Genomic DNA, 12684 nt, shown 5'->3' with positions numbered 1-12684 from the left:
GCTTTACCCTACGGTGCTGACATACACAACATAGTCTAACCTCTTGCCTTGCCCCTCCCCCACAGCAGTTCTTTAATCCACTAGTTCATGCCTCAGCCCCACACAGCCTTGCAGATGTGTCTGTTGTTCCTTTGACAGACTCATACCATATGGTACTGCCACCAGTGCTCTGTTCCTCTCCAAGGGCTTGACTTACCCTACTGTCATTTCTCTTCTCCCTGTTTCTTCCTGAGGAGGGGGAATATTGTAGCCTATGCCATGGACTGAATTCTTGAGAGGACAGGGTACCCTTCTTCCCATGATTGGGAAAATGCTTTACTGGAGCCATGGTGTATTGCTGCCAGCCCTGGGGCCCTGTGCCACACACTGACCAAGAGACCGAGGCTCAATGGTGAAGTTAGTGTGCACCAGCTCTGGTGAGGTCCTGAAGCCTTCACAAATTCTCCGTGAGGTTCCCTATTTCCTCTGCCACTCCTGATTCAACTGAACTGACCCTGAGTATCAGAATTCCTAGTTAAGGCTCTGCTCCATTTGGGCTTAGGAACTTAGTCAAGAAACATTTATTAAGTGTCTACTATGTGCCAGGTTCTGTGCTAAGTGCTAGGGATACAAATACAAATAAAAACAAAGACAGTCCCTGCCATCAAGGAGCTTACAATCTAATGGGGGAAGACCACAAAAAAAGGAAGCCAAAAAGGGGGCAGGGGAAGGCATGATGGGAGAGTGATGAGGGGAGTTGCAAAGAAGTCCAAAAGCCATGTAGCTGGTGGGGAATGGGGACAGGACCAGAATCTCACATAGGAACTTCTCTTTCCTCTCCTAGAGAAATAATGAATGACAGAGTAATATAAATCACTAAGAATAAGACCACACAAAATAAAATCATGACATATTCCTGGAAGATATGTAAGAAGACTGAAATGTTCATCATTTCTAGCACCATTTTATATACTAGAAAAATGAAGATTTAGAGAAAAATGATTTGCCCAAGGCCAAAGGCAGAGGTAAAGTCATGACAATAAGCCAAGTTCTCCCGACAACCTAGGATACAAAATAAGTGCCTAAGGAATACATATGGATTTATTGGTTGCTCTGTTCCATAATAGAACAAGTAAATACCTGGTATGCTTTTTTGAAAAACTGTGTACAATAATGTAATACAACCTAAAGTAAAGCCAAACTTTATGCATCTATTAATTGGGTTCAAAGATAGTTTGAATAGCCAACATCCACGGGCAATCCAGAAAACATGGTTTGCCCATTCATTTCTCCACTGAACTTCTAACTGGAGTTTACTCTTTATTCCCTGTCCTGTTTATCCTTTGGTAGAGGTGGCAGTGAGCAGGGAAATGGCAAAAATATGGGTAGCCCATACCCACTCAATAGCCTGTAAATAACTGAGCTACTTGAAAATAGAATTAGGCAGAGCCACAGACCAAGAAAAAAAAAACAACCCTGATGTTAGAGCAATAGAGAAGGTAGTGCAACTGCACTGTTGAAGAGGGAAGGGAGTAGCTACATATCTCTGAGGAGGGGACAACCATCTCTTATACACAGAAAAAGGGCTTCCTCTCCTAGTGTTGACCTCAGACCCCACAACTCTGTCACTGGATAGAAAGTGAGTACAAGGGAGAATATAAAAGAAACAAGACAGAACTGTTTTCCAATAAGATAACATAGTCTCATTGGTCTGAGTTTAAAGGGATCTCTTACTTTGTATGAATGCCTCTATTATGCTAAAATACTTCCCTACCACCAGGAAGGTAACTAGGGGCATATCCTGTGGGTTCACAATTATACCCAAAAGTTGCTTGAGGGTCCCAGAACAGAGAACATCAGTAGGGAACTGATTTGTGATGACCTAGTGCCCCCAGGCTCAGTATGCATGGCTGTGCTGCCATTCTGAGGCTCTTCTCATCAAATAACGGTACACCCATTACACAGATCAGAAGACTGGTCAACTGGAGGACTTCTTGAAAAAATAAGACATTAACGCCAGCAGTTCTTTGAGTTGTTCCTCAAAAGCCAAAAGAAATGCAAAGTTGGCAGATGTCACTGTTGCCTTGCCTAGTTCTTTGTCAGATATCCACTTCTCCAACATACACAGTCATAATTTCCTGGAACTAATGTCCTGACAAAGAATTCTCTACATCCAGGAATAAATGAGGATTTTTGAGTAACCTGAGAAAAACTGCAGAGTAATGAAGGGCAGAAGATTAACTTGGGAGAAGGGTGGGTGACAGTTTATCTATTAAAACTCAGATAGTGACAGGTAGGCTGCAAGTAGAATATGTGCGCACGCGCGTGCACGTATGTCCGAGGGCACATGCGTGCATATTAAGAGTTTAATGAGGATCCACCAAATAGAGATTCATGGGAAGGAGTTCCAAATGAAAGAATTCAGTGAGGAGTGGTTTGTTCATACTTTGGCCAAGAGAGGCAGGGGAAAAAGGGTGGGGCAGAATCAGAGTCTCGTAAGGCTGGGTGTAGATGAGGAAGGAACTGGCCCAATTCCCAGAATAACTTGGGGGAAGTTGGGGCTGTAAGTAGCAGAAGATCAAAACAAATGGTTTCAGGTAAAATTGTAACTGTGAACGTTGTCCTAGCACGGCCTCTCATGTCCTATATATCGTATACACTGCCATTAGTTGAGATTAGCACTGACTGAGAAACTGCCTCTTATTACGAATTTTTCAAAAGTCTTGTCTTCAAGGTTGGTTCATACCTGCCTAATAATAATACAGTTGATACACATTGTGCTTTAAGCTAGCATAATGCTTTACATACATTACCTCATTTAAGGTTGAGGGTTAAGCCTTAAAAGTAATGGATTAGGGTGGAAGGTATGTGGGCGTATTCACAGACATGAATTTACATTGTGGCACACAGGAGAAATTTCAGAAATGCTCTCTTCTTTGCTCTTCCGTGTTCTGACAACCCTTTGCCAGGGATTTCCTGTAGTAGTCACCACCCACCTTCTAGGGAAACTGCCTAGACTAGAGCATACTGAGAGCATCCATGAGGAAGAGGAACACCACGGGGCAGATGGACATTCTGGCTGGGAAATAGCAGGTATTTAGAATCAATCAGCAGGCTCAGTCAGACTGTGTGTATCTGAAGCAGGATTTTAACTGATTCCAGACTATTTCCCCTAGAAATGACAGAGCCTGGATTCCCACAGCTTCAGGGGTGGGGGCTGCTTGGGGGAAAAAAAAAAGAGTCAAAATGTGCATGACCAAAAATCAGGGCTTAGCAGCTCCATGAGGCCTGGGGTTCCCTCTGTGGATTCCTATTACTGCCTAGCAGTTCGATGGGCAATTTCAATTCAGTACAATATAGCAACTTTGGAATTATTCACTAGGAAGAAAAAAGTTGCCTTCTGGAACAATTACAAACTACAAGGATAAACAGATATACACAAGGAAGAGAATTTTAACCCACTGTATCTTCATACCTGTTTTTCATTCTTAGGAGAAATACAAGTCCAGAAACCTTTTCTTCAGACAGCTGAGGTCTCTCCTGGCTTTGCCCACAAGATGGGGGGAAGGGGGGTTGAGGGGGATTAGGAGGCAAGGGAGAGGGAAAGCAAAGGCATGTGACTGAGTTACACTGTGCTACAAGCCCTATCTATAATAGAGATTTGCTCTGCACTGTAAAACACTTACTTGATTTGCTGCTTAGCTTTTAATAAATATTTTTGCAGACATACAATAAATTACCTAAAGTAGCTATATAATAAAGGCGATATACCTCTGAGCAAGTTTCTACTTAATAAGGGAGAACCCTTTTCATATTTCAAAAATATTGTTCTTTAAACAGAACCCTTGAGACTCACCTTGAACGCAAGCAGGTGGTTTTCTAGTATAAATTGGAAACAGCAGCAGTTAGAGGGATTTTTTGTGCCAAACTCGGAGGAAATGTTTTTATAAGTGGAATAAGCAGAAGTAGGAGAATTTCTTTCACTTTGAATTGGAAGTTCCGAGTTACATTATCCTCGAATTACAAAGAAAGGGTTCAAAGGCTGAGTGAGTCCTTACTCCTTTCTGCTGGGGTAAGCAGGGAGGACAACCAAGAGGAAGAGACAAAAGAAATCACTCATTCTCTGGGAGAGTCCAAATGACTGGAAATTTGCTCCTCTTAACTCCCCCAGGAGGTACAGGCATAGGCACAGGGAGGGTTAGTGGCAGGGTAGTCCAGGAATAATTTTTCAGGGTTGCAGGAAAGGATGGAAAATCGGCAAACTAGGTCTGCTGTTGATTTTCTGGGGTCTCTATCCCTCAACTCTCTGGTCACAACTGCTACCAATGAATGACAAGCCAATCGGCAAGACTGGTGATTTTTTTTTTCTTTTGAGAAAAGGTGACAAATGGCAACAAAATCAGAAGTACCACAAAGGCTGGAAGGTAATTTTCAAGAAGTAAGCAATGTTCACACAAGTTCATCATCAAAGTGTTATCACAGCTCACCAAAAGGCTAATTTAAAGCTTTTAGAAAAAGCAAAAACATTTTATAAAGAAAACTGATGACCCACAGAGGCCAGATCCTACATTATTACATTTAAAGAGTACAGTGTTTGACGCTTTCTATTTGCAATAACATAAAGCTTTTAAGGCATTTTTTATTAATTTGCTCTATAGAATACTCTAACACCTTCCATACTCATCCCCTCCTCTCTATTCCTATTATTATCCTCCTACTACAGGTCCTGATTAACACCTGCCTCACCAAAACAATAACCAACAGGCATTCCTTATCTCCATTATCTCCCCTTTCCACTCAATCCTAGACAATTTTGCTGTTGAATAGATCTGGTCCTGTTGCTCCTCTGCTTAAAATCTTCCAGTGACTATTGGCTATTGAAGAAAATCAAACTTCTTAGTCTGGCATTCAATGACCTCACTAGTTGTCAAGCCACCTTTCCCATGTTATGTCCCACTGTTCTACACATACCATTTGTTTATGTGAAGCTGGTGGTCCTCCCACCCCCACTGTCCTCATTCCATCTCCAGGCCTTCCACTTCTCTCCACCTCTTCCATAAAGTCTTCCCTCTTCTCCGAGCAGCTGGCAATAGAGGTGGCATGGTATATGATGGAAAGAATGTAGACTTAGAGGCTGAAGAGACCTAGGTTTGAATATCACTTCAGACACTTACTAGTTGTGTGATCAAAGATCACATATTTAGAGCTTCAAAGGAAATAGTTATTTAGTCCAGCTCCTTCATTTTACAGATGAAGAAACTGAGGCCCAGAGAGAATAAATGATTTCTGCAAAGTCACAGAGGTAGAAAGTATAAGATCCTGGAACTGAACCCAGGTTCTCTGACTCCAAATCCAGCACTTTGAACCTCAGGAGTTCCACCATTTGACTTCCCCCTTCTCCCGAATCTTTTTATCTCTTTTCCTTTAAAAAAAAGTTTTATTGATAATTTTTTTTACATCAGTCATTTCTGGAAACAGACTCCCTTCCCTACTGTTGCTTGGAATTGAACCCTCTTTTATAACAAAGAAAAACTAATTAAGCAAAACTACCCCAAATAATGAGTGTCTTCATCAGATAATGCACACAGCACACTGCCCAGTAAGCCCCTGCCTCTCTAAGGAGAGGAGGGAGCTACAGTTCATTATCTGTTCTCTGGGATCATCAGTGATTTTTCATTTATTCAGAGCGGGGCTTCCTTCAGTGATCTTTTCACTCACATTGTTATAATAAGTGTACACGGTTTCTTGGTTCTGTGTATTTCACTGCATCAGTTCTTACAGATCTTTCCATGTTTCTCTGACTTCCTCATATTCACCCTTTCTTACTGCGTGAGAATATTCCATTATATTCCTATACTTCAGTTTATTCAATCATCCCCAACTGATGGGTACTCTCTTTGTTTCCAGTTCTTTGCTAGGACAGAAAGTGCTAGTCTGCATACTTCGGTATATTTCGGACCTTGGTTATCTTTGGCTTCTTCAGGGCACGTGCCTGGTACTGAGATTGCTGGTCAGGTGACAAACAGGTTAGTCACATTTCTTATATAATTACAAACTGGTATCCAGAATAGCTGAACCAACTTATTGCTCCACTAATGGTATCTTAGTGTGTACCTGTCTTCACATGGTTCCTCCAACACTGACTTTTCCTTTTTTCTGGTATCTTCACCAATTTGCAGTGGGTGAGGTGAGACATCAGGGTTATTTACTTTGTATTTCTCTTAGTATAAGTAATTTGGAGCACGTTACAGTTGTTTACAACTTGCATTTCTTCTTTTGAAAACTGTTTGCTCATATCTTTGGACTATTAAGGAATGGAAGCTACAATTTCCTCTTTTGTAAAATGGAGATAAAAACACCTGTAATATTGACCTTACAGGATAGCTACTATAGGCTTATGTGAATATCATACGTAAAATGCTTTGAAAACTTTAAAACATTATGTCAGTTATTGTTATTCAATAGTCTCCCTTTTCTTTGAATCCCTATAGCCCTTAAAGTCTGTTATCCACAGTGCCTTGACACCTACTCCAACAGATCTGTGGCCTCATTGATATGGACACTCTTTACTGGTACAGATTTAAACTCATTCATGCCTTTTCATCCTAGGTGGCTCATGTGGCATCCTCCTGCAAATCCTCCACAGAGGGTCCATCCAACAGATGGAGGGAATTCTTTGGGATTTCTTGAAATCCTATGCCGCACTGGTATTCAAACATCTTATCCAGTGGTTACTCTTTGCTCTGGCTATATGTCCTCAAAATTAGATGGCCTGTAGCACAGATCTCCTGTGTATGCTTGATCTAGTCCAGAAGCTCTCTCCACCTTTGTTTTCCTTTTCACTACTTCTATTTTCTCTTGTAGCACATTAGATGTTAGAGTACAATTGTAGTGCTTTTACTGTCAATGAAGGAGGAAAGTTTACTATAGGAATCTTGGCATATCTTTCCCACTTTTTCAGTTGTATGTTCTTCTCTAGTTCTATTCTTAAATGCTCGCAGGGTGAACTGGCTTAGTTGGGTCTCTTTGCTGCATTTCTTTAAAGCTGTTTTTCTCTCCACTGATTCTTGTTGTTCTATGAGGTGATACTGCTCATTATCCCCTACCAGATTTTCCATAAGATCTTAAACACAAGTTTATATTCCAAATCAGTGCTAAGCTCAACTGTTACATGTTTCTATTTAGCAAGGAGATCAAGTGTTGGTTGGATGAAGTCGTTTCTCAGCTCTCCTAGTAGTGATAATTGATTAACATCAGCTAAATTTCTATGAGAAATGATGATGGTCTGTGTTGATAGTTATTTTTTTATACATTTCTCATTTTTGGCATCAAAAGTTTGTTTAAATATGTATGGCCAGAGCTGTCTCAACTGTCCACCTTGGAAATAGGTGCTTAATAAATAATTATTGAATGAATATCATTTGATATTGCTTTCTAGTTATTTCATGTACATGGGTCTTGGTGCCAAGCTCCCTGAGGTTGGGGACTATGTCTTCTCCTCAGTGTCTAGTACATAGACCCAAGGCCCAGAATGGACTGTATTTAGTCTTGAGAGGTTTTTCACTAACGTATCTCTTTTTAAGTCATGTCTCCACCCAGAGATTCCCCTGGGAACACCAGAATTTGGCTCATTTTGCCTCCCCCTAGGGTATCTTTTGTGAATAAATAGATTTCTCTCATTTTGTCCTATCTCAGAGTTTATCAGGAGAACATGAGAACATTTGACATGTTTTACTTCCATCCAGGGTTTCCCTTAGGAATATCAGAATTTGTCTGGGCTCTTGGTCTCCGTAGAAAAGATAAAGGGTCCCTAGCTAAGATAAATAACATATAGAATGCAAGAGAGGTTTAAAACAAAAAAGACAAAGGACCTACAGTGAAGTCTACAATTAGTCCTATTCTGGGTAGAGCTGCCCTTGAAAGTGAAAAAAATCTTCATGGACTAAAGAGTCAATTGCTTTCTCTAGACCTGCACAGTCCAAAAAAATCCCCAAACTGGTGAAGAGCAAGGTCAAGGTTTGTTTCTCCGTTTCTGGCTTTCATTGCTTCTTAGCTCTGTATCCTGCTTGATCACAGAAGGCCTGTACCTGGTGAGGAACTCACCACTGTCTAGAGAGCTTCCTCTGTTTTAGGAATTCTTACACCAATCAACCTCTGAAGAAGGTTGCTCAAGTTTCTACAGCTCATGCAGAACTCACCATTTCTATCTCAGTCTGTTGCTGCCTTTGGGGTCACATGATTTGGGTCAGTGGAAGGAGAACTAGCTCTTGAGTCAGAAGACTTGGGTTCAAATCCTCTTTCACTACCTGAATGACCCTGGCCAAATCACTTAAGCTCCTTGGGCCTCACTTTCCTCTTCTATAAAATAAAGAAGTTCAACTAGCTGGTTTCTGAAGTTCCTTTCAGCACCAGATCTAGAATCCCATGATCCTCTCCTGAGGGGCCAACATGGCTCCTTGGATAAGCCATAAGGCCCTATCTAGTTCCTTTCCAGAGAAGGAGAGTCTGTGTGTATCTGACTAGCTTATTGTTGCCTGCTTCAATGCTGACTTTTTTTTTTAAATTTGTGTTTTCATTTAAAAGCCAGCTCCAAGTGGATATTCCATATGACCCTCCTTGTTGACTACCTCAAGTGGCCTTTCCATTTTATAGGTTACTGTTGTGTTGTCACACGTAAATTATCTTCTCACTTAGTATCTAAGTTTTCTAAACTATGAAGTGGGACTAATTTCCCTTTGGGGACTTTATAGACCACAATCAGGAGGTGGTACAATATAATGCAAATACCACGGGAGTAGACAAGAAAACCTGAGCTTTTAATTTTCATTCTGTCACTTACTAGCTACTTTGGTCAAGTGAAATTTTTTTTTAATACTTGTTTCTTCATCTGAGAAACAAGGATAATCATTCCTGTCTTTCCTACCTTATAAGACTACTGAAGGATAAAATGAAACAATGCATATGAAAGCAGTTTATAAAATATAAAGCAACTCAAGGTCATCTTTTCCACATCATTACTGAGATGATGCTGGCAAACACTGGGATGATCTGCTCTTACATTTGTAAGCTAGTATTGACACAATTAAATCTCTATGAGAAGACATGGGATCAGAGAATCAGAGGATTTAGAGCTAAAAAGGCCTTCACATTACAGAGATGAGAAAAATGAAGCCCAGGGAAGACAGGTCACTTACCCAAAGATGAAGCTAGTGAGAAGTAGGGGCAGAATTCATACTCAGGTTCTCAATATCCAAGTCCAGTGCTCTTTCTGCTACTCCAGAGCTGTTTCCAAGTCACTGATACTCCCTCCCTAATTGGGAACTCAGACTTTCTTGAAAAGAAAATATATCAGACAAAAAGAGAGGCCTAACTTCCAGAACCAAAGGTCAACTCCAAGCTCCACATGGGAACTGTTCTTCTCTCATCCTGCCACCAAAACTGTTGGGAGCGGTGGCCCCTCCTGTCACTTCACTGCTGTCATTACATGGAAAGAAATAATTCCAGGTAAAAAGGGAGTTCAATTCTTAGAGTAAATCCCTTTCTTGCCGGAGAATGGTTATTCTACAGACTACTAGGAAAATGCCTGAATGCACTGATAGCCCAAGCCTGCCTCCTCCTGGTTCTTATTTATTTCTAACAGGACTCTAAATTTATACACACTCACATACACACACACACACACACACACACACACACACACACATTTATACATATATATATGTATGTATATAAGGCACCAGACTTCCTATGTCCTTTCTTTTGCCATATTTTCTTAGGTAATGCTTCACGTGTTTCTCATCTTTCAAAGCTTTGATCCGTTTGAAAGGACTCAGGAAAGAATCCTACCACTAATCTATGAGTAAATACTCAACAGCTAGCCTGACAGTACTGAGAGGAAGAGCTAATACTCTTATACACAGAAGGTAGAGTTGTTGGACCTTGGAATCTACTCCCAATGGGAGGCAAACAATCAATCAATCAATATGAAGTATTATACAAATACAAAGAATAAAGCAGCCCCTACTTGTAAGAAGTTTAAATTCTAATGGGAAACATCCCAAGTAAATATATAAATATATGCAGCATAAATATACAGTGAATAACTACAAATATATGAAATAATTATATACAAGGTAGTTTGGGCAAGAGGGCACTAGCAGTTGGGAGCCTCAAGAAAGGTGATGGTGCTGGAGGTGGGCCTTAAAGGTAAAAAGGGGCTCAGTAAGGTGGAGGTAAGAAGAGAATGTATTGCAGGAATGGGAGATGGTCAGTGCAAGGGCACAGAAACCATGACAGAGTGAGGAACAGGGAGAAGGCTCATTTGGATGGAATGAAGATTGTGGAATGAGAAGTAATGTCCAATGAAGCCAGAAAGGTAGGCTGGGGTTGGGGTTGGGTTGTGAAAGGCTTTGAAAGCTAAACAGAGGGGTTTATATTTTATTTTAGAGGCAGCAGGAAGTCACTGGAATGGATTGAGTAGGGGAGTCTCCTATCTATGCTTAAGGAAAATTACTTTGGCAGCAGTGTGTAGGATGGACTGTAGTGGTAAGTGACTTGAGTGAGAGAGACTCACTAGGAGGTTGTTTCAGTAATCTAGGCAAGATGTGATGAGGGCCTGAACTAAGGGATAGCTGTGTTCGTGGAGGGAAGAGATCAGATATGAGAGACGTAGAAGTAGGAAGAACAAGATTTGGCAACTGATTGGATTTGGAGTGAGAAATTGACCTGGGAGTCTGGAAAGACGATGTTGCCTTCAACAGAAATAAGGAAGAGGTTTGGAAAAGAAGTATTTTTTGGGGGAAAAATAATAAGTTCATTTCTGGACCTGCTGTGTTTGGGATATTTTTATAATCCAACCTGAAATATTCAATAGGCCAACGATGATGTGGGGCTGAAGCTCCAGGGAAAGACTGGGGCTGGATATTTAGACAGATAGTTGGGTATCTATCTTTATCTGTCCAATCATTTGTCTATCTGTCTATCTATATCTATCTGTCCATCTATCTATATCTATCTATCTATCTACCTCTGTTAGTCAGCTTGCTTAAAGAAGACAGTTAAACCCATGGAAACTGATAAGGTCCTACAAAATTATACACCTCTATAGGAAACAATGCCCCATAGGGTGTTTTGTACAGAGAAGATGCTTAATATTATTTTGATATTTCCATAGATCTGGTAATCATCAATGTAGGTAACTTCCTTCAACAATGAATATTCTAACCCATCCATGTCTATCCGTACCATGCAACTCTTCTCCATGTCCTCCCATAATGTGTCAAAGGGATCCGCTAACTGCGTGGGGCCCTTCCTCTAAAATTTCCGACACTGCAATGCCACCATGCAGGCTCTCCATTGGTTATACAGTCAATCCTCAACATTTGTGTGATTAACTTTCATGACTTCAAGCATTTGCATGATTTCATTAGCAACCTCATTTTCACTTTCATGTTGGTAACCATGCACATTTGCAGCTATGTGTGGTAGAGAAAAAAATGAGAGGCACAGTGTGTGCAAGTTTGTGGAGTGGCTGGTATCCTACAAGGCACTTCACTGGTCTTGTTCTCCCTACCACTACAGAGAGCTCCCCCTGTGCATTTGGAGTGTTGGAGGTGATGCTGAGACCCCTTGCCAGTAACCTCTCCCTTGTGGTTTTCAGAGGGCAGGAAGGGTAGAGAGGTTTACAGCAGTATAGTACTGTCTGAAATCAATGTTGTTTTTTTTTTTTTTAAATTGAGATGTGAGTACAAAAGATCATAGAATTCTAGGGAAGTATTCGTGAGAAAAAATGCTATCTATGCATGTCGCCAATTTTATTTTGTGTGCTATATTTTATGGGTTATTTCATAGTTACTGTATTAGGAAAAGAACATGTTATCAGAATTAATGTTTTGTTATAAAGAACTGTATAGGGGCAGCTAGGTGGCACAGTGGATAGAGCACTGGCCCTGAAATCAGGAGGACCTGAGTTCAAATCCAGCCTCAGACCAAACACTTGACACTTACTAGCTGTGTGACCCTGGGCAAGTCACTTAACCCCAATTGCCTAAAAAAAAAAGAGAGAGAGAGAGATGAAAGAACTGTATGTAGAAAACTGTATTTTCAGTGATCTCTAGCAAAATATTTCAGTTTTTGGTGGTCGTGAGAATCTGACCTCCCATTTCCCATGGGTTCAATGTTATCAACATTTGTATTTTTTACTTTAGTGCTGTTTTGTAGGAACATCACCTCTGAGAAAGTTGAGGATTGACTGTACTTCACTCTCATGATTAACCAGCCCCTCTTTCTTCCCCAGTAATATATATCTCTGATGACATTCTTCACAATATAATGGAACCTGCCAGAGCTGGAACTACACAGGAATTGCCTTCTAGGACACATGATCACTTCCATGCTGAAAGGCATTGAAAAGGGACTTGTAAAAGACACTTAATGAATATTTGCTAAATTGCATTTGATTTGAATCAAAATGCTTCTTGTGAGAAAGAGCTATCATGTTCTTTTTAATCCTCTTTTAGTGCCTGACGAGGTACACATGGATAGGGACTGGACTTACGATTTCATTGGTGTGCGGGAAATACTAGTAAGGAATTTCCTCTATTGATGAGGTCGGCACCTCTGCAACTTCTATTCTTAAACAGTTACTTAAACACTCACTGAGTGAGTAAGCGACTTGCACAGGTCACACAGCTAATATGTAGCCCA

At 40.7% G+C, this 12684-nt stretch overlaps 1 protein-coding gene and 1 long non-coding RNA gene across 2 annotated transcripts in view; one reads left to right on the top strand and one right to left on the bottom strand.

The window, feature by feature from the left end:
* LOC114046951 (xaa-Pro dipeptidase) overlaps positions 1–12684 on the bottom strand; it is a 257017-nt gene that overhangs the window by 79929 nt on the left and 164404 nt on the right. The window lies entirely within an intron of this gene.
* LOC114046952 lies at positions 2999–7326 on the top strand. Its single transcript, XR_003569568.1, has 3 exons — positions 2999–3072; positions 5887–6005; positions 6589–7326. It is a non-coding gene; the product is annotated as an uncharacterized LOC114046952 (long non-coding RNA).

The sequence above is a fragment of the Vombatus ursinus genome, unplaced genomic scaffold, assembly GCF_900497805.2.
Source record: "Vombatus ursinus unplaced genomic scaffold, bare-nosed wombat genome assembly UNPS02014786.1, whole genome shotgun sequence".
Lineage (NCBI taxonomy): Eukaryota > Metazoa > Chordata > Mammalia > Diprotodontia > Vombatidae > Vombatus > Vombatus ursinus.
This window is presented reverse-complemented; position numbering and strand designations above follow the sequence as displayed.